Below are 21,115 nucleotides of genomic sequence, written 5' to 3' on the forward strand. Positions count from 1 at the left end.
TGCACTGAGGCAAAGATGTTGAGTGCCACCGTTCCTGCAAATTCAGTTCAGCTATTATAGGTTATTTCTCTTTTTCTTGTTGCTTCCAAACTGTCTCAGTGTCTTACAAGCTTCCGTTACTCAGCTTTGTCCTAATGGCTTCCGTACAGAGCTATGCCAGGGTGGATGTATCTCAATATACTCGCCCTTTAATGCAATCAATACTCATTATTTTCAATATTCCTAAGGATGAGCTGCTCCTCTTGGAAATACGGTCACACTGAGGCCCTTAAAGTGTAACACGGATGCATGTTTGGATGTTTAGGTAAGCGTTAGGGATGCATGTTTGGATGGTTAGGTAAGCGTTAGGGGAGCTCATGTCAAACAAGCTCATCTGTCACACCAGGGTACGAGTGGCACTAAAAAGCCCTGGCTGCCCCCCTGCACTGCACGTTTTTCCTGCTTCTTGCTGAGACACAACGGCCACTTGTGCACAAGCCCAGGCAAGCTTTACTCCTCCTGGCATGACTGGTGAGACCGAACTAATGGTGCTGGCAATTCCCCCTCACTCGGCTGAGCTAACAGTGGGGATTCAACAGTGGAAGGCACCATCCAGCTCACCAGGTTCAGGCCCTGGTACTGCAGATGTAGCATCACTCATTGACTTTCTTCTTGAGCTTCATCCCAAAAGCCAGCCAGGCTTTTCTTCCACCACCCCAGTCACGGGCCTGATTCCTCTAACAGCTCAAAATCATCTTCTAACTTCCAGCCTGCACATATTCAGTGCTGGTTACAGCATTTGCTCTGGTCCCAACATAAACTTCTCTAGAACTTCCCCTCTGCTACACACACATATAAAGAGCCATCACTCCCACATCAGCCTTGGCTTTCCTGGCTTAACTGACCAGGTTCTTCTCGCCCCCTCTCAGACACACATTTTCCTTTCCCCATGTTGTAGAAATCCTCCTCTGCACTTAGTGCAGTGACAGCCTCCCGACTCCTGGCCACTGGGACCACACTGCACCATCTTGGACAAGGTCTCGCCCACGCCTGCACAGTGACACCGAGTTTCCTTATCTGCACTGGGAACTCATCCAAGAAGGGGATTTGTCTTTTCACCTTAGCGCCTTGGGTCAATCTGTGTTCAGCTCTGCCCAGGCTCTTCTCCACACTTCCAGATGAGCAGCTTCTCCCCCCTTCAGAGACAGACTCCCCCTGCATTTCACACCTTTTCTGTGGCTTCCACCCCCAGAGTTAACCAGCTCTCTCAAAACCCTGTCCTGATCTTCCTTCACATTAATGACAAACGCCAGTGCTGTGGCACCAGATACCTGACCTGGGCACTTCCAAATGTGGAGCTTCAAAACCCATCTGCTGATAAGGTCTAACGGAAGAGATGTGAAGCTCAGCGGAAAAACAACATTAAGAAATAAGTGTTCCAAGATATTTCTGGAACATCTCTGCATGTAAAACCTAGCGGTGCATCTCACACAAGGATTTTCCAGTTTCTTCCCCAGCTATAAGTGTTGGGTGACCAGGGAGGACCACATCTACCGCCCATCCAGTGGGAGAGCAGGGAATAATGGTGTATTTGTTTTATAAACAAAACAGCAGGCTTGTACAAAACCAACCAACCAACCAAATCTAACCACAGCCTTAACTAGGGGAGACCACAATTGCTCTCTATTTCCTATTCAATAAGATCTGTGTACTAGAAAACATGCTCAGCAAGTGCAGCTTCTCACACACATATATCTGTGTTTTATCCATAATAAGGTTTTTTTTTCCTCCTGAAGGGGGAGATTCAGATCTGGCACATCAGAGGAACAGCTGTAACAAACAGAAAGGCCATTAGGCAGTTTGCTCTGAAAATGAAAAATAAAATCCCCCTTTACTAGAGCAGTGAAAAAGGTGACTGAAAATAACCCTGAATGCTACGAGCAGGCTGCAGCCCCCTTGGAGCATGAGGGGCCTCAGGATCAGCTGTATTGGCAGGGGAAACTCTTCAGCAAACACGTGTTCATGCACGCTTACAGACACACGGTACTTGCAGTCAATGAGATTTGCCACTAGGAAAAGCACTTTTTTTTTTTTTTTTTGACATCAAGAGAAGCATGCCCTTTGCAGCTCTACCCCCCGGGCAGGACCGTGGTGGTCTGGCACAACTCCTCCCCTAGCTCCAAGCAACGCTCACACCAGAGCAACATGGCAGGACCCTCTGCAAACCAGAAAGGCATCCTGGATTGGGTCACCATGCAAGCAAATGGATGGAGAGAAATCATGCAAAAATACCGCAAGTTTGATCATTTGCCAAAACTTTGGTCTATGCCGTAACAGCGTTTGGATGTACGTTGGGGCATAAAGGTAGCTTTGGCCAGGCACAAGCCTGCTCAGCTGGGTGCTTGCTCCAATGGCCCATTGCTTCTGACACAGGAGTCGTGAAAAAGCTTCAAACCCCTACATGTCTTGGCACACCAGTTAATAAAATTGGTGCATGCATAAATCCCCCAGGTCTACTTTTCCTATAAAAAGCAACTGTTTCTTGACTGAAACTGCTCTTTCCGGCAGGGAGGGAAGCTGCGGCAGCACATTTCTCCAGGCTGCACCATGAAGCAACAACAACAGAGCACCTCTCTTTACTCACAAATAACCCCACTAAAACACATACAATTTCTTGACGCCGCCGTTGCAGCCAGTGTTTCCAAGCCTGCAGCTTTCCTGGAGAAAACCACGGCGCACACACACTCCGGCCAGCGTTACGTTTAACAAGAGTACCCTGGTTTCACGTGTCTGTACAAGTGGTGGGAGCTACCGCTTCTTTGCTAAGAGCACATCTGAGGCCGGTACATGTTAAAAGTTAACCAGTGGAATTCCACTGCTCCGGCTCTGCGACAGGGATCGCACCTGCCGGTGGCCGCCCCAGCCCAAAAGCGGGATGCTGGAGGGCTCCTGCTGCGATGCAGAGAAGTGGCAGCTGAGACCTGGCCTCTGCCGTGCCAGGCACCACGCATGGAGCTAAAAAGAGCCTGTCGCTGTGCCAAAAAGCGGATAATTCAAGTACAAAAGACAGCTGACGGGACTTCCTTGCTTTGCCAAGCAGCCGGCTGGGGAAACACATCTTGCTGCAGCAAACATCACCCTGCATTGACAAAGTGGAGGGTCTTTTCAAATCAGTCCTGGGCAGGTCCAAGGACAGGGGCTGGGGATAAAGAGGAGCTGCCTGATAAATGGCAACGCTTGGCAAGCCTAAAAAAAAAAAAAATCTGCTTCCTCTCCTTCAAAGGGTTACAGACCACTTTCCTACCATTGCCTCCCAGCCCATAAAGTATCATTAAATTTACCCTGACTGAAAATATTAGATGCCTCACGTCTTAAACTTGAGGAACATTTTTTCCACTCAGACATAGGAATTTTGCTTGCCTTCATCAGCAGTGCCAACAGTCATTCAAGTACAGTATAAGTATACAGTATCAGCTAAGAAACATTGCAGCCTTTGCCAGTAAACAAATGGAGATTTTGGCACCAGATCTCACAGAAATAATCACAGAATCACAGAATGGTTTGGGTTGGAAGGCACCTTAAAGATTATCCAGTCCAACCCCCCTGCCGTGGGCAGGGACATCTTCAACTACATCAGGTTGCTCAGAGCCCCGTCCGACCTGGCCTTGAACACTTCCAGGGATGGGACATCCACAACTTCTCTGGGCAACCTGTTCCAGTGCCTCACCACCCTCAGTGTAAAAAATTTCTTCCTTACTTCCAATCTAAAGCTGCCCTCTTTCAGTTTTAAACCATTGCCCCTTGTCCTGTCACAACAGGCCCTGCTAAAAAGTCTTTCTCCATCTTTTCTATAAGCCCCCTTTATATCTTGACAGGCCGCAATAAGGTCTCCCCAGAGCCTTCTCTTCTTGAGGCTGAACAAACCCAACTCTCTCAGCCTTTCTTCAGAGGAGAGGTGTTCCATCCCCCTGATCATTTTTGTGGCCCTCTTCTGGACCCGCTCCAACAGGTCCATGTCTGTCTTGTGCTGGGGACTCCAGAGCTGGACGCAGGACTCCAGGTGGGGTCTCCCCAGAGCAGAGCAGAGGGGCAGAATCACCTCCCTCGACCTGCTGGCCACGCTGCTTTGGATGCGGCCCAGGATACGATTGGCCTTCTGGGCTGCGAGCGCACATTGCTGGCTCATGTCCAGCTTTTCATCCACCAGTATCCTCAAGTCCTTCTCAATCCCTTCATCCCCCAGTCTGTATTGATCCTGGGGGTTGCCCTGACCCAGGTGCAGAACCTTGCACTTGGCCTTGTTGAACTTCATGAGGTTCACATGGGCCCACTTCTCAAGCCTGTCGAGGTCCCTGCAGATGACATCCCTTCCCTCAAACGTATCAACTGCACCACTCAGCTTGGTGTCATCTGCAAACTTGCTGAGGGCACACTCAATCTCACTGTCTATGGCATTAATAAGTTAAAATACATGACAACACCTCGCAAGGAGAAGCCCAGATGGGGAACACCAGCACAGACGGAGCAATTCTGCATGTGGGACTGAAGAATGTATGCACAGCTAAGCTGGACCACAATTTCTAGAAACTCCATTTCCATGCTTTATTTAATTTAACAAACTAAAACCCTAAGTGCCAAACTGAAGGCTCAATGACAACTCATACTAAATAGACTGGCTACTCAGATCATTAAAACACTTGAGAGCTACTTTACTTCCTTATGTTTATGCTCTACTAATCTCTACATTTCTCTCAGTCTGAAAAAGTAATTAAAAAAAAAATCCATTCCGCTTTCAGTTTCTGACCGGAGGAAGCATCGAGAGTTTACAAGCAACTGGTATTTTTTTTAAATGACAAATATTATTCTCCATATACTTTTGGTAAATAACCCCACTGAGTTTAGGTATGAAACAGATCTGCAAAATTAAATAGGCAAGAATGTAAACTTAGTGTCTCTGCTTCAAAACATTCCCAGCCTCACCTAAAGAGTAACTTGGCTGGAAAGTTATTTATCAAAACAAAGAAGCCAAGTGATGCACAAGTGCCGAAGATGCAGCAAGGAGAGCAGGGAGGGTCACGCCTACGTCAGTTGCGCAAGTGGGGAAGCGCAGGGTGAAAGGACGGGAGGACTCTGCAGGATGCACGGCAACCGGCCTCAGAAAGCTCATAAAGAGCTTTGGCAGGAACCGGCCACCCTGCCAGTGATGGTGAAGCTGGGCTCTGGCACCGCTGGCTGCGGGACCCCATGCCCGGCACCCCGAGCAGCAGGGCAAAACTCCCGGCAGCTTGCTGCCGAGCTTTGTGCTTGCCGGGCACATGCATGGAGCCCGCGGGGTGCTGAGGAAAACAACAAAAGGGCTTTGATGCTTTCTCTGCCGTCTATTCCGTTTTTTAATGCCCTTTTTTTTTATTTTCTGGGTTTGCTGCTGAAGTGCCCACGGACAATGAGACTATTGAGCATTTACTCCAGCATGAGATTAGTTTGGGTTTCAGTTTCTGCTGAGCCAGCTCATTTGCTTCCACATTCTTACAGGAACAGATGCTAAAATACAAATGGGCAGTCATCATAAAAGCAGAAGGAAGATTTTTTCGTATAACAGCAGTTAAAATTATCCTTTTCCACAGCTTTAGCCAGAACCATTCAATAGCTTGCTCCTCTGTCTAATTACATTACATTAAAGAGGCAAGGAGCTATTACTTCATCTTTTCTTTAATAACAAACAAACCCACATACACACCTCAAAATATCAAAAACCCAACCAACCAACAACAAAACTGGCCAAACTAGCCAGATGAAAAGAAGTCTTCAGAGAAGCTAAATAGAAAAATTACTGTAGTTCCCTCCCAAGCGCCTCGCGTGACTGCAGTGCTGCCTTCAGACACCGAATTTAATTGCTGCAGCAATTAGTCACGAAATTCAAGGCGAGTTGAAACTGCCGGGTACAGCAAGGAACATCCCTGCACTATAAGCAGTTCTTCCCCCACAGAGGAAAACCAAGCGATAATAAAAAGCAGCTAGCCATTCCTGGGCTGCAACACCAGCAAGGACAAGACGATGACAGCCCTCGTTAAACACCCCGTCCCTCGTGCCACCACTCGAGTCAATGCAGAAGCATCTCCTCCCCGCTGGGTGCTTTGGTACCCAGCAGCCGCAGCCCAGAGCATCCCCCCAGGCGGCTGCAGCAGCTCCGCAAAGCACGGGGCCGTGCAGCAGAGACAGAGCCACCAGGGCTTGGACTTTCTTCAGGGGAAAAAAGGTGGAAAGAAACCCAGATTATTTGTGACACTCATCAGAGCCCGGCTCTGCCACACTAGCCACGTTTCCCTTTCCACCCATGATTACTCCGTTCATGATTACTTGTGCAAAACTGCCTACAGTCATCCGGAAACTAAATTGCATCCATCAACTTTATCAGCGCTCAGAAAAGCCCCAAGTAGGCAAGATGCTCCCCCATGCAGCTCTGCTATTCAGATGCTTCACCAGCTAGATGGGCAATCTGCAACCCCTCCAGGCACTTTTAAAGACCTTTTACATACAGATCCATTGTCCACTAATGCTTTTAAAATGCCGGATGCTTCTCATTGGCCACCCCAGCTGGGCAACCCACCGCTCGGCAAGCCCGTACCTCCCCAGTGCTGCTCCACCAGCCCACTGCTGAACCTGCAAGCGCCATCTCCTCTGGTCTGGGGGAAAAAGAGTTAACACAGGTCAGAAAACCGAGATCACGAAAGACCGAAACCACTGGTTCCACCATCAGCGCAAATTTTTCCAGGAGGTTGCTAAACCTCTGAGAACTAACAAGCTGTGAAGTACAAATATGCAATGTAAATATACAGACAATATATATATTGGTAGGACTAATGACGAGAAATCACTGATGAAACTTAGAAGGACTTTCAGAGAAATCTTTCCAAATCACCAGCTTCTGGATCTGAGACTAGCGAGGCAGGTTCATGGAGGTAAAAACAAGGTTCATGGAGGTTCATGTAGTAAAATGAATTTAGCTCACATGGAGAAGAAACTAAAGGTCCCTGCTGACAGCTCAGGCCAGAGGCTCTGCAATATCTTACCGACCACAAGCTAGGGGAGTTTCAATCCTGCCTGTAAAGAGCAGAAAAAAACTACACAACTTCCTATTGCCTTTATCAGTTTATTCGTAAACACTTTAGTATCACAAACATTCTAATTGCCTGTGCATCCCCTGCACAATATCATTAGGTTTTCTTTAAAAAAAAAAAAAAAAGGCAACACGTTAGGAAATGTCATAGCATCCTTAATGAAAAAATAAGCTCCCAGGGCATCTCTTGACGAACACACCGCCCCATGGTTTCAGCTGGGCACTGCCTTTCTTGCTTCCCATCTGCCGCTCTCCTAGCACAGGCTCAGCAAACTGCCGCAGCGCCGTGCCACTCCTCCCTACCCGGAGAGCAAAGCCTGTCGCGAGCCGGCACGGCTGCCATTGCACAGTGTCCTGGTGGCTCTCAAGCTGAGTTTCAGTGCCAGTTACACCACTGTAACGCCACGCTGCTGCATCAGCACAAGAGGCTGCCATTATATTATACATTTTTTGATGGCTTCACCGTTGCTCTGCTTGCTCACCCGTTTCACCCAGAGCTGCTTCTTCCACTCTGGACCTCCGAACCACTCTCTGTGATTTAGGGTTCAAAGCCAACGACCGCCCTCCCCGTCAAAACTCATACGCTTGGAACTGACGGAGGACCTACATGCTCGCACCACCACGCCACGATGTGTATTTGCAGAGGGACTTCACGCAGCCACCCCACACAGGATAGACACCCACAGGGTGCCTACATACCGACCGACAGCAGCGTGACCCCCCACACCCGGAGAACAGCCGGCCGTTCGCCATCAGCCCCACTCTGTGTCCGGCTGCACGAGGGGGTGCCAGCCGCTCCCTGCTCGCCCCCTCACCTTGCCCTTCCAGCCGCCCTGGGCTCAGCCGGGGGGTTCCCTGGGCTGGGCCGGGTGCCCCATCCCTCCGGCTGCTCCGCCACAGCCCTGTGTGAACCAGGAAGCGGAGGCGAGCCAGCAGTTTATTTTTAGATTTTTTTTTTTACTTAAATACGAAGCGAAAACACATGCACAAACCATGCGTTCACCCTCACTCCACCCAGTGATGGGTTTTACATTTTACATCCTTCCAACACTCAGAAATTCCTGAGTGATGGTGGAGAACAGACATCACCCTATCACCCCGAACATTTCCATTACCCCCCTCAGCAGCCCCATTCCTACAGAGGCAAGATAAGAGTCTCTCAAACACCAAATTAAGTCTCTCAAGTAAAGAAGCAGGCAAAGCCTGAAGAGAGAGCTCGGAAAAGCAACATGTCCTTAGCGCTGCTACGGCGTAAAAGCAGGCAGGTGGCTCTGCTCTCAGCTTGTCTCCCCCCTTCACACCTCCCCAAAAACCATCCCGGCTTAGGACATCTAGGAGCACCGGCAGAAGATGCAGCTTACACCTCCAAAGCTTCGCTGCAGACATTTCAGGGAAAGAAGAGCTAGCGTGGAATTATTTGTCCCTTCCCACCAGTTCAAACACAGGTCTGAGTCCCTGCTAGCCCGGAGTTGGCTGTTGCTTCTCTTCTGCAAGCTCCTCAGACATCATTACTTATAGTATCTTGGGGTGTTTCAGTTAAACAAGATACGGGATCTCAAGAGACGCCCCAAACTTTAGTTTCATAGGCACAGGCAGGTAGAAAGGGTTGAAGGGTTTCCAAGTGGTTGATGGTTTTGCAATCTACAGCTCCCCAGGTTGAATTTTTGGGGCTAGGAGTAGACCACCTGGCTGGTCACCCATCCACCGTGGGAATTTCTGGTACAGCACTTAGTTTCCCTCAAAGGTAAAATAAAGATAAAAAGTTGAAAGATCCCCTAGTTTTCCAAAATGTGTCTATTGGAAATTCACAGATCTTTAAAAAAAAGGGGGGAACTAGGTCAGCATACACATATTTACACCTACAGCAGCAAGACTTCTGCATCGAAGAGAAGAAAACCTTCAAGGAGCAAATACATTTACACAAGACCCAATTTGTGCCCACAGCCTGACGTGGCTACATATTCAGGCTCTAATGGCAAAATTACCTGCTTCAACCTAAGTTCAAAGAGAAACCCCACACCAGTGGAGGGCCACTTAGACGTGAACATTATTAATATAGAAATGACTGTTTCAGAGCTCTGAAAACCCTAATTAATCACAGCACTGGTTTTATGAGTGATCGTTTGCAAATGCCACGCCAGCTCTGCACCGCCCTGACGTCACCGGCAATGCCTAATGCCCTCACTACTTGCTGGATACCATACTGCTTGGACAACAAGTATAAGCCATCATTCTGATGAAAGGAAACTTCAAAGATAAAATGGAGCCACTTGAAATCGTAAGAAGGCATCTGCCTCTTTTACAGTATCTCACTGCTGATTTTTACCTCCAAGACATTAAGAATTTGGTGGGTATGCCACTGCACAGTAGCTCAGGGATGGACCGGACAGCTTCAAGCACTACAAGGCTTGAAGACACACAAGCTTTGCTCCACAACCTCAACAACAATAAGATGTTTGTGAATATAAAAAGGTGGATGCTAAGACACTTGGGCCACTCCAACCACTCAGTGGTCCTCTATGCTAGGACAAAAAGTAGATTCAATGCAGCCTTACAGATACCTTAAGTAATTTAAAAATCTTTTGGAAAGGCTGGCAAATATTTTTGTGCATCTTAAGAAGCAGAGCTGACACGTGGACGTCTTTTCCCAGTCCAACCCAACAAACACGCGGTAAGACACAGGCTGGCTTTAGGACAGCAGATTACATTAGCTAACAACCACCCCTTGCTTCACTCTCACTCAGTCCTCTTCGCCTGTCTCAACCAGCCAGACTGGATTTTCTAAACAAGTCAATGTATCGGGGTGCCCAGAAGGGACCAGGGCAGGCTGCACGCTCACCTGCTGTTCAGGCACGCTGCAGCCCAGATCCACCTTGACCAAGCAGCTGAACTCATCCTGTCAAAACAGTGGTTAAAAATATACCTTTATCCTGTCCTGGATGGAGGCTTGGCCTCTTCCAAGGCTGCCAGGATGGGGACAGGAGCAGCACCAGTCTGCTGCCCCAAACCACCTCACCCCACATGACGCTGGCAGCGGTGTCCTGAATGCACCACCACAGAGTGCAAAGCTCTCCCCAGCCTTTGCTTGCCTTATTGCCAAAGGTTCTTCCTACACTGTTAACAAAAAATTAGAATCATAGAATCATAGAATGGCTTGGGTTGGAATGGACCTTAAAGATCATCTAGTTCAACCCCCCTGCAATAGGCAGGGACAGCTTCCACTAGATCGGGTTGCTCAAAGCCCCGTCCGACCTGGCCTTGAACACTTCCAGGGATGGGACATCCACAACTTCTCTGGGCAACCTGTTCCAGTGCCTCACCACCCTCAGTGTAAAAAATTTCTTCCTTATATCTAATCTAAATCTACCCTCTTTCAGTCTAAAACCATTGCCCCTTGTCCTGTCACTACGGGCTCTGCTAAAAAGTCTTTCTCCATCTTTTTTATAAGCCCCCTTTATATCTTGAAAGGCTGCAATAAGGTCTCCCCAGAGCCTTCTCTTCTTGAGGCTGAACAACCCCAACTCTCTCAGCCTTTCTTCACAGGAGAGGTGCTCCAGCCCTCTGATCATCTTCATGGCCCTCCTCTGGACCCACTCCAACAGGTCCAAATTAAATATTTTGTTGTAATTAAGGAAAAAAAAAAAAAAGATACTGGCGAGAACAGCCCTGGGCTTTTGCTACACTGGAGACATTTCACAAAAATATCACCGTAAGGCTGCAGGTGTCATCAGTCACCTTGTCCATATTTTATCCACTCGTGTACAGTGCCCATTCAACACCTGCCAGCAGCAACACACCAAGGCGCCCAGCGCCGAGGTCAAATATCCCCTTGCTTAAAAACTGAAAGTTATTTTATGCAGAGCAATGGAGAGGTGCATTTGCTGGGTGAAGTGGAAGCCTTGTGCTGTGCACCTGTACCCTGAAGGAGACCTGAATTTAAACTTACTTAACTAACAAACAGCACTCTGCAAGGAGCATCATACTTACTTCTAGGAAGCATTGCCGAAGCACCACAGTCAGCTACAATTCCCTGTTCCCTTCATCTATAGAAGCAGCATCTTTCCCCTTTCCGCTGTGCAAGGCTTTGCCGCACCGCTTTGCTGATGGGGCGGATTTGTGGCTGCGGTGACACCAGTGTCCTGCTCCCTTCCTGCATGAGACCACCTGTGTAGTAAGGCAGCTCCTTCTCAGCTCACCACCAAGGTGGGCACAGAGACCCACTGACACCCACACCCCAGACTTCCAGCAGCAGAGAGCAGTGCCGGTTGGCTGAGATGGGCTACCAGCCTCCCCAAGGGATGCCAGTGCAGGCCCCCTGTGCCAAACACAGGCGAGTTCCCAAGGGAAAGGCATTTAAACTTCAAGACCTCTCCTTTCCAGCCTCCAAAGAAGCCTACAGACTTCTCCAGCAGCCTAATGAACTGTGTTTATTGCTGCATCCTTCACTTTATAGGTCAACATATACCAGAGAGCTAGCAATTCTCCGCTAATCAGATTTCCATGCAGACTGACAAATGGCTCCCAATAAGAATATAAAAAACCCATAAAATAAACAATCCCTATAATCAACTCGCTCAGTGTAATGCAGTAAGCATGCAGAAAGCTCATACGCTTTAACAACACGTTTGCACTTCACGGCAGCATCCCAGGGGCTGGCAGTGGTGGGGGGACCCTAGCCCGGGCCAGCTGTGGGAAGGAGCATGTTCTCACTGGTCTTCGCTGTTTGTGCTCCACTAACACTGTGTTATTTTAAAACTAAATTAGTGGCAATTCCTTGACATACCATTAGCATGCTCGCCAAATGCCAAAGCCTAAAGACAGACTGTGAACACACGCTCACAAAGGAGGTCCTCGCTCCACCAGGCTGGAAACTTCTTATAGGCGAGTCCTTCCTATCTACCCAGCCAGACCCCAAAACCACGAACCGACACTGCCAACAGGGTGCGTAAATCATCCTTCCCATGAAGACCAAGCACATCTCCTTGTTACCCTGCCCCTGGACCTCTGCCATATTCGGTCCCTCCAAACTCCAGATCTTATGCACTTTGTCCCAAAACATTTCAGAAAGCTCACTCATCATGGAGAGAGCTTGAGAAGTTTAATGACATTGCTGACATATATATGGTGTCCCTCCTCCTTCCCACCACAGCGCTCGTGGTGACGGCAGGGGACTGCACACCCTGAGAGCCAAACCGCTGAACCCAGTGAGCCAGGAGAGGAGGAGATGCTGTACAGAGAGGCAGGCAGAAAATCACGACCTCCTCCTCCATGATGGCCCTCAGATGGCCTTGGAAGATGACCAGGATTTCCAGCTAAAACACTGGTGCTCTCGGAGGTCTGGCACCTGAGTTGCTGAGCAGGTAAAGGGGACGGCGAATCTGCCAAAGTCCCTTATGAGGTGTGAAAGAAAAGCCCTGTGCACACAATACTCTTACTGCAGCTATAAATAGCCCCTTCAGAACCAAAGTTGTACGCATTGTATTGACACTCCTGACTTAACAGGATTTGCTAGGTAGCCCAAAATAGCTCCGGCTGCTGCAGGGCAGCCTCCCATGTTTTCAGTGTCCTACTCACACTACAGCAGGAGGAGACCTCCTAAGAAGTCCTAAGTGAGAAACTCCTAAAGGGTCTTAATGAGTTTGCATGTGCAGCATGACAGGGAGAAAACTTCAAGGCTGATCGTTTCGATGTAACAAGCTTATCGCATGGCTACATTACAGAAGCTTCTGTTTCTAATACCAATGTTGTTTCTTTCTCCTTTATATTCATCCTTTTTTACAGTGGCAGAGTAAGATGGAAAAAAATTGTCTAATAAAATATATATTATAGCATCATTTATATAATTTAAAATAAGTTCCCACCCTGTCTGGCTTACTGTCTGTTAACCTGAGATGCTGACCTGAATACTATTAGCCAAATAATCTTTTACTGTATCATTTCCACCACACCACCTTTGCCTTTGTGGTGTTTCACAGCCTGCCAGTGGTGCTGAGAATCAGGTCCAGGTTGTGCCTTGACCCTTCAAACATGTACAAAATGTACCCCCTGCCCTCGGTCCTGAGGCTGGTCTGCGCTGCCGAGCCTGTGCCTGCCTTCCCAGGCACAACTGCAGTATCGCTTCACCCAGCCCTGCCCCACGCTCCGTCATCTGCCTTCCAGAAGTGAGCCCCCATTGGTTCCATCGCCTGATAAAATACTCCAAAACCTGTCCACTCATCTGCTGTGGGGAAAACCAGTATTGACACTTCCATCCCAAAAACATAAAAGTACCAAGGACTATTTATACCAGAAGTGAGCAACCAGAGTCTCCTGACTGCATAGCCAACTACCCCACTTTGCCCTACCATTGCAAGAGTTGAGCATCACCTGGGTGAAAGCATCACCCCAGCACCTTGGAGCCTGAAAAACAGACCAGGAGGCAGCAAGACTTTATGTTGTACAGATGCAGAACAAAAAGATGTCTTCTGGTCCAGGAGGTCCCAGACGACTGGAGGTTTGCCATTGTGATGCCCATCTACAAGAAGGGCCGGAAGGAGGATCCGGGGAACTACAGGCCTGTCAGCCTGACCTCGGTGCCAGGGAAGATTATGGAGCAGTTCATCTTGAGGGCGCTCACAAGGCATGTGCGGGACAACCAGGGGATCAGGCCCAGCCAGCATGGGTTCATGAGAGGCAGGTCCTGCTTGACCAACCTGATCTCCTTCTATGACCAGGTGACCCGCCTAGTGGATGAGGGAAAGGCTGTGGATGTGGTCTACCTGGACTTTAGTAAGGCCTTTGACACCATCTCCCACAGCATTCTCCTCGAGAAGCTGGCGGCTCACGGCTTAGACAGGTGTACTCTGCGCTGGGTCAAAAACTGGCTGGACGGCTGGGCCCAGAGAGTTGTGGTGAATGGAGTTAAAGCCAGTTGGCGGCCGGTCACGAGCGGTGTTCCCCAGGGCTCAGTACTGGGGCCGGTCTTGTTCAATATCTTTATCAATGATCTGGATGAGGGGATCGAGTGCACCCTCAGAAAGTTTGCAGACGACACCAAGTTGGGCGGTAGTGTTGATCTGCTCGAGGGTAGGAAGGCTCTGCAGAGGGACCTGGACAGGCTGGATCGATGGGCCCAGGCCAACTGTATGAGGTTCAACAAGGCCAAGTGCCGGGTCCTGCACTTTGGCCACAACAACCCCATGCAGCACTACAGGCTTGGGGAAGAGTGGCTGGAAAGCTGCCTGGCGGAAAAGGACCTGGGGGTGCTGGTTGACAGCCGGCTGAACATGAGCTGGCAGTGTGCCCAGGCGGCCAAGAAGGCCAATGGCATCCTGGCCTGTATCAGAAATAGTGTGGCCAGCAGGAGTAGGGAAGTGATCGTGCCCCTGTCCTCGGCACTGGTGAGGCCGCACCTCCAATACTGTGTTCAGTTTTGGGCCCCTCACTACAAGAAGGACGTTGAGGTGCTGGAGCGTGTCCAGAGAAGGGCAACGAGGCTGGTGAGGGGTCTGGAGAACAAGTCTTCTGAGGATCGGCTGAGGGAACTGGGGTTGTTTAGCCTGGAGAAAAGGAGGCTGAGGGGAGACCTCATCGCTCTCTACAGCTACCTGAAAGGAGGTTGTAGCGAGGTGGGTGTTGGTCTCTCCTCCCAAGTAAGAAGCGATAGGACGAGAGGAAATGGCCTCAAGTTGCGGCAGGGGAGGTTTAGATTGGACATGAGGAAAAATTTCTTTACTGAAAGAGTGGTTAAACATTGGAAGAGGCTGCCCAGGGAAGTGGTTGAGTCCCCATCCCTGGAAGTATTTAAAAGACATGCAGATGAGGCACTTAGGGACATGGTTTAGTGTTGGGTCGATGGTTGGACTCGATGATCTTAGAGGTCTTTTCCAACCTTAATGATTCTATGATCACGTCATCCCCATCATCACTGCCTCACAGGCAACAATCCTGAGCAAGGAATGAAGTAGGACAGTTTCATATTGTGTATTCCCTACCAACCCCAGCTTCCTTCAACTGCTGCATGACCATAAGCAACACAGGAACCACGCAGGCCAATTGTAGATGCTCATCCATGTGCTAAGTATTGCAGGTCACTGACCCGACCTGCTCAGGACAAGCTCTCAAGCATGCCTGTCGCTCCGGGCATGCTGTGTCCCCGGGGCTTAGGGATGCAGTCTCTCTGTGCAGCACTTCTGTGTTTTTCTGGGATGAGGTTTGCCTATTGGGAGTACTGGGAATTCATAACACAAGAAGAAGAAATAATAAAGTTGACCTCAAGCTGGTTCAATACACTCATTCTGAAACTAAAGTAGCTAAAACGTGATGCATCATTTTTTCCTACCACAGTCTTAACTGTTATGGAAAATGCAGTAATGAAGAAAGAGGCCAGCTCGTGAGCTAACCTTACCTGTCTGTACCCCATCTGCTTCTTCAGTATGTACTGCATGCCACGGCAATGATATACATAGTGTTTGCATGGCTATCTAAGAACCCCAGGCAGAAGTGGTTCTAAAGAGACATGTAGTTTAAAATTTCATTAAAGAAATGGCTATAATACAATCACAAGTCACTCAATGCACTGGAGGCTGAACGTTGCTAAGGAAAATTATGAGCCTCCCCTTGCAAATATCCTTATCTACCCGCAACAGAGAAAGAGGCAGTAGTTTAACGACATCTTCATTCAGCACATGTACTAGACCAGAATAAGGTGATCATTAAATATTTTAAAACAAAGAAACTAGCAAACTTTAATGAGCCTCAACAAACCAAGTGAAACAGGGCTAAGAGGCTCTACCAGCTACACCTTGCTCTTAGTCCCCTCTTAGGAAACCTTCTATAGGAGATGGAAGGACAATCTGCTTCCACGCAGGCTGGATGATGGACAGGTGGCTCCTTCTGCAAAATCCATTTTCTTTATTCCGCACAAGTGGATAATTCAGCTCAAGGGGAAGGAAAAAAAAAAAAACACAGAAGGGAAGGTAAGGAGAGGTAAGGAAAATGCTTGAAGGAAAATGCTTGAATGTTAGAATAGGCAAACTACCGAGCTAGAAAATCTAGATTAAATTAAGCATTCCTGCAAATTTGTAATAGAGAAATGAATGGCTCCCATCTGGAAGCTCAGCAAATTAACTTGGATCCTGGTTAAGAAGATGGCACCAGAGCCTGCTTCCAGAAATGTAAATATGCAGTGTGCATTTGCAATCCGATCACAGGCTAAAAATATAAGACAACTCAGAGTGGAAATCTGATTTTGCGTCTACCCTCTTAATGGGAAATAAAACAATTGTCCTCTGTAGACACAGCAATCTGAACTCATTCTTCCTGCTTGGAGAGATGCTGCAAGATGTCTTTGCACCATAAAAGTCCTTCAGCTGTTTCTGATTGCAAGGACACAGCTCGTGTTGGGGGCCTGACTTTTCCCCATCATATTCCACTTCTCCATCTCCTTTTCCATCCCATGCCCCTGGCTGCTCCATTGTACTGTCCTCAGCTCTCTGTTCACTTACACCACTTTATTTGGTCCTTATTATTAAGAGTATTCAAGTTCCTCGTTCCCGGAGAGATTTATCTTTGGCCTTCTGGTAAGAGATGAAGTGCCCTTGCTCTCAGCATGCAGATGGAGAACTCAACCACAAGCATGAACAAGGCTCAGGACTAAATTTAGCCCAGAAGAGGATAGTCTCTCTTCCAGTGGGAGAAGTAGACTAGGAAGGCAATTTGGAGCAGGAGCCTGTTTTAGATGCTCCCTGGTGGTGCCTATCTCCCTCTAGACCATAAAGAGCCTGGAGAGACCAGGCTTAGCCTCTGAGCATCATCCCCAGGGACTTTCTTTCAACGCTACAAAAGGAGGGAAAAGCCATTACAAGTTAATGTCATCCGTATGGTTCAAGAACTGACACTGCAAGGGAAGTTTTAGGGTGTTCTACCACCAGAAGGCATTATTGGAAAAAGGACGTTTCTCTGTGGATGAGAGATGGCCTTCTGTGATCACAGCAGGCACAGCTGAGAGTTTTAAACTAAAGAAAAAAAAAACCCCTCTAGAGAAGATAATCAGGAAAATCAGTTAATTCCCACATCTGGTTTTAATAAACAGACAGGGGGATTGGTAAATGTGGACAAAAAAGCACATAGTATCATCCAAACTTAGGAGAACAAAGAGCATATTAACATCGATAGCAGCAGTCAGATAGGACAGTAGATAATTAGCCAGAAATTCACAGATGATGAGTAAGAAACAAGATCAAGGATTAATGTACTGATACTGGGAGCCAGGGCAATGCAACAGAAAAGTCAGGAAGCAGAAGGAGAAGAAACTCAGGAGGATGGCAGTCATGGCTGGTCTGTGGTGCTATGGGGTCCACACTGCTTGGGAGAAGGAGGGACAACAGCACGGGTTGTCCTACACCCTACAGAGTTTGCATGGGAGCGCAGTGTAGATAGCAAGGTCCACAGCAAGATAAAAGTGCTAACAGGGTTTATCTTACTGTGGGACTGTAACTTCCCAAAATATTCAACTGAAGAACCTGCTATTAACGTTAAGAGCTGACCACAGATATTCCTGGAAGCAGCAGACAGCAGTTGTAATCCTCCAGCTGCTGAGCTAGAAAAGGGCAATACTAATTTAGACACTGTAAGTAGCTGTAAGTGCTCACAGAAAGTAACTCTGGAGGCAATCGTAATCATGGAGAGGTGGCTTAGGTAGAAGAATACTGTGAAGTGAAACATAAAAATTCGTATTTTCAATTTTCCATAAACTTTGAGGAATCAAAGGAACTCAGCATGGAAGTCAACAGGACTGAAGTGCTCAAGGACACACTTGGAAGAAGCTTAGACTATCTTTATGGCAAAGATAAAAAAAAAAAAAAGAGTTGGTACTTATAACCCCAAGCAAAGTGGGGGAGACATCTAGGGAATGACTCCCAATCTAACTGGAGAAACAATCACCAAAAAAGGGATTTTAGGACTAAGCAGAGTGCCTGCAAGGAATGGAAAGGAAGGGCTGCTCAGCAAAGACAGCTGTGTTACGGAGGTCAGGAAGCAAAGGGGTAAAGAGCAATTGCCAAAGTCAAGCTGGATTAGATCATGCAAATAAAAATAAAGAGCAAAGATCAAAATGTTCTTCAGTGATACAAATTAAAAAAAAAAAGGCTAAGGAAAGTGGCAGACTAGCAGCACTTGGCTGATGCATCTTAAAATGAAAGCACAAGAAGGGAGAGGAGCTTTTGCTGTAACCGCATCAGGATGGTGAACAGCAGATGGAAAAAAAACAAACCCATAGCACTGACAACAAAACCCCCAAACTATTGAACAGACAGTAAGTTAAAACTGAAAGTGGGGCAGTTTCTAAGCAGAGAGGGCAATGAACAGCCTCTCAGCAAGGCAAACACCCAAGAGGGGCCTGTTGGTTTGTTTGGGTTGGAAGTCTACTCGTCGCTCACTGCAACAGCATGAGATTGGGCTTTGCAATCAACACGGCTTCGTGAAAGCTGCTGTTTTGAAACACGCTGACCACCACCAGCTCACAGAGAAACATAAAAAACAGGATGAGAGTCTCTCACAATGCATGGAGAAAACTATCTTAAAAATAAGATTAAATGGGATTAATTGACACCTGTAGCCTCATCCCGCAGCACCCACAGGCAAGACCGCTCTTGGTGCTCTCCTTCAGCATCTTCGCACCCCTTTTCTGACCTCAGCACACCATCACCCCTCTCTGATCTTCAGCAGGAGTTGCAGCACAGGCTCCCACACCCGGAGGTTTGGAGGAGGGGAGGGTGCTTATTTTTAAACACTGGTCATCTGAGTCATTTTGGAACAGGCACCAAAGCTATACCACCAAAACAATCATATCTGTTGCTGGGTGAGAGCAGTCTGTCTCATGTTTACTTACTAAAATTTGGTAGCAAATATGTTAAGACTAAAACCAAGCTTTGCTCTGAATAACCTTAACATAGCACAGATGTCTGCTTGGAGTTCACTCCCAAACGTCAGCATCCTGAGCAAAAGCAAACCGCATCATTTACAAGCACCATCATGACTGTTTCTTCCACCACGTGGAATTAAGAAAAGGTGATTCATTTACCTGAGAAAGCTGGGATTAAAAAAATGTGCAGTACGAGCCAGTTTTTAAGCCTTCTCGTTCTCCAATGAAAGTGTCACTATCAGAGCACAGGGTTGCCTTTAGGGGACGAGAAAATATTTCCAAGTGCAGAGAAAATATTTTGTAGCTCCATCAAGCCAGTATTCAACCATACATGCAGTAACTGGCTTTGTGACTGCAGTTTACTGAGAGTTAAACTCAAAACCTCTGCAATAACAGAATTGCCATCACACAAGCCAGGGAAGCAAACCTATTATTGTCCAGAATTATTATTATATTATTAACCAGAACAACTTAAGGCAAGGGTAAGAAGCTATATGAGTAACTCCATGACTTATGCCCAGCTCCACTGCTGCTCACCAGCTCAACTAGGCGTACAACCAAACATATCATTGCTATTCAAAGTAATGAGAAACAGCTTAACCTCTAACCTGAAGTCAGATTTGAGGACATCTGCTCAAACAGAAAGACAATTAAAACCAACACTAGCACATAGGCAAGTCCATGACATCAACAGACTCTAGAGGATTTTTCTGAGTCAGTTGTCTTGATGCAACGTGGTATGTAGTGCTATGACTTGTACCTGTAAAAATGTTAAAAATGTACAAGTTTACAGAACGTATGAGGAACCAAACTGGAGTCTTTTCTGCAGTCTTGCCTTTTCTCTCACAAATCATTGCATTTTAAGGTGTTTAGTCATCTCCCTAAATTCAGCTGCAAATTCAGCTCCTTAACTAAGCGCTGGGAAGTTCTCCCTCCGCACCACACAGCCAAAAGGAGAGACCTTCTGAAAAGAAAACCAGGACGTAAGCAGGTATTCCCATTATAAGGACTACTCCAGACAGTAAAATGATCAATTAATATTTTCACATGCTCTGCACACGATGCCACCAACTCACAAAGAACACTTGTGACCTCCCATCAACAAAAGCTCTCAAGCATTGTTATTCATCCAGATTAAGCATGCATCTAAGTGCACGAATAAATCCAGCCAACCCTATGATAATTTAAGCATATGCCTCAAATGAAATACAAGATTGAATATTTTTTGGGGCTCAGGGCAGACTTTAAAATCCTTTCATTACATACTTTTCAGTGTGAGACAGAAGTGCAACGCTGAAGCAAAGGAGTAGACTGAAAGAGAACCAGGCTACAAATCACTATTTATTTTATTGTCAGTGTCTTATCTTTAAACCAGTCTTGCAGGGAAAGAACAGTGGGGAAGAGGCTCAAAAATTGTTTCAAAGACACTACTGCGCTGGCTGTCTGCTAGTAGATTAATCATTTAGTGTCCACTTAGCAGTAACAGTAATTGTTTTGGAAGACATTCATATTGCAAAATTGTAAGAGTGAGTCAAGTTGAATCTAACCCTTCTTCATTTTACATTTGCTTTAGACATGTTCTCTCCAGTCCAGAAAGAACCAACTTCAACAAAAAAACCCGTCATGTAGATTAAAGTTTATTGATTACCCAGACAACAATTCCAGCCCAGCAATTTGAGATCTCTCCAAAGGGAAAGAAAGAGATGGTATTTACAGAAACTGCTTCTAATGAGAAAATCTTAAGGCAAGGAAGGCGAACCTGAGAGCGATGAGTATCAATTTTTATAGATTATAAACAACTGTTTGCTCTTTTGCTTTTATAATTGCTTTTCCCTTTATAACGACAGGCCCTATGCTCTACCTTCCTCCAGAAACACCCATTGCTAGGCTAGGGTGGCCAAAGCTGGGTTATATCGCAGTAACTGTGGGCAAAGCATGTTAAGCCTTGCTTAAACTTACTTTGCCAGGGACAGCCTTAACTTTAGCAGTCTAAGAAAAACCCTGCAACAACCAGTTTCATCGAGGGACTCTCCCTTTTCCCCCAGTGATTGGAACAGCACAGTTTTGCACAGAGCTCCATGATAAAGGAGTATTTTATTTCTAAAACAAATCCCAGT

At 47.1% G+C, this 21,115-nt stretch overlaps 1 protein-coding gene across 4 annotated transcripts in view; it reads right to left on the reverse strand.

Annotated features, from left to right (window-relative positions):
- HPCAL1 (hippocalcin like 1) overlaps positions 1-21,115 on the reverse strand; it is an 83,914-nt gene that overhangs the window by 19,002 nt on the left and 43,797 nt on the right. Inside the window, exon 1 of one of the 4 annotated variants that reach the window (XM_076332791.1) lies at positions 7,912-7,972. The exons of the other annotated variants lie outside the window; for them this stretch is intronic. The gene's annotated coding sequence lies outside the window, so the exon portion shown is untranslated. Of the gene's footprint in view, positions 1-7,911; positions 7,973-21,115 lie in introns of those variants that run through there. 4 annotated transcript variants of the gene reach the window in all.

This window comes from Aptenodytes patagonicus, chromosome 3 (genome assembly GCF_965638725.1).
Source record: "Aptenodytes patagonicus chromosome 3, bAptPat1.pri.cur, whole genome shotgun sequence".
Classification (NCBI taxonomy): domain Eukaryota; kingdom Metazoa; phylum Chordata; class Aves; order Sphenisciformes; family Spheniscidae; genus Aptenodytes; species Aptenodytes patagonicus.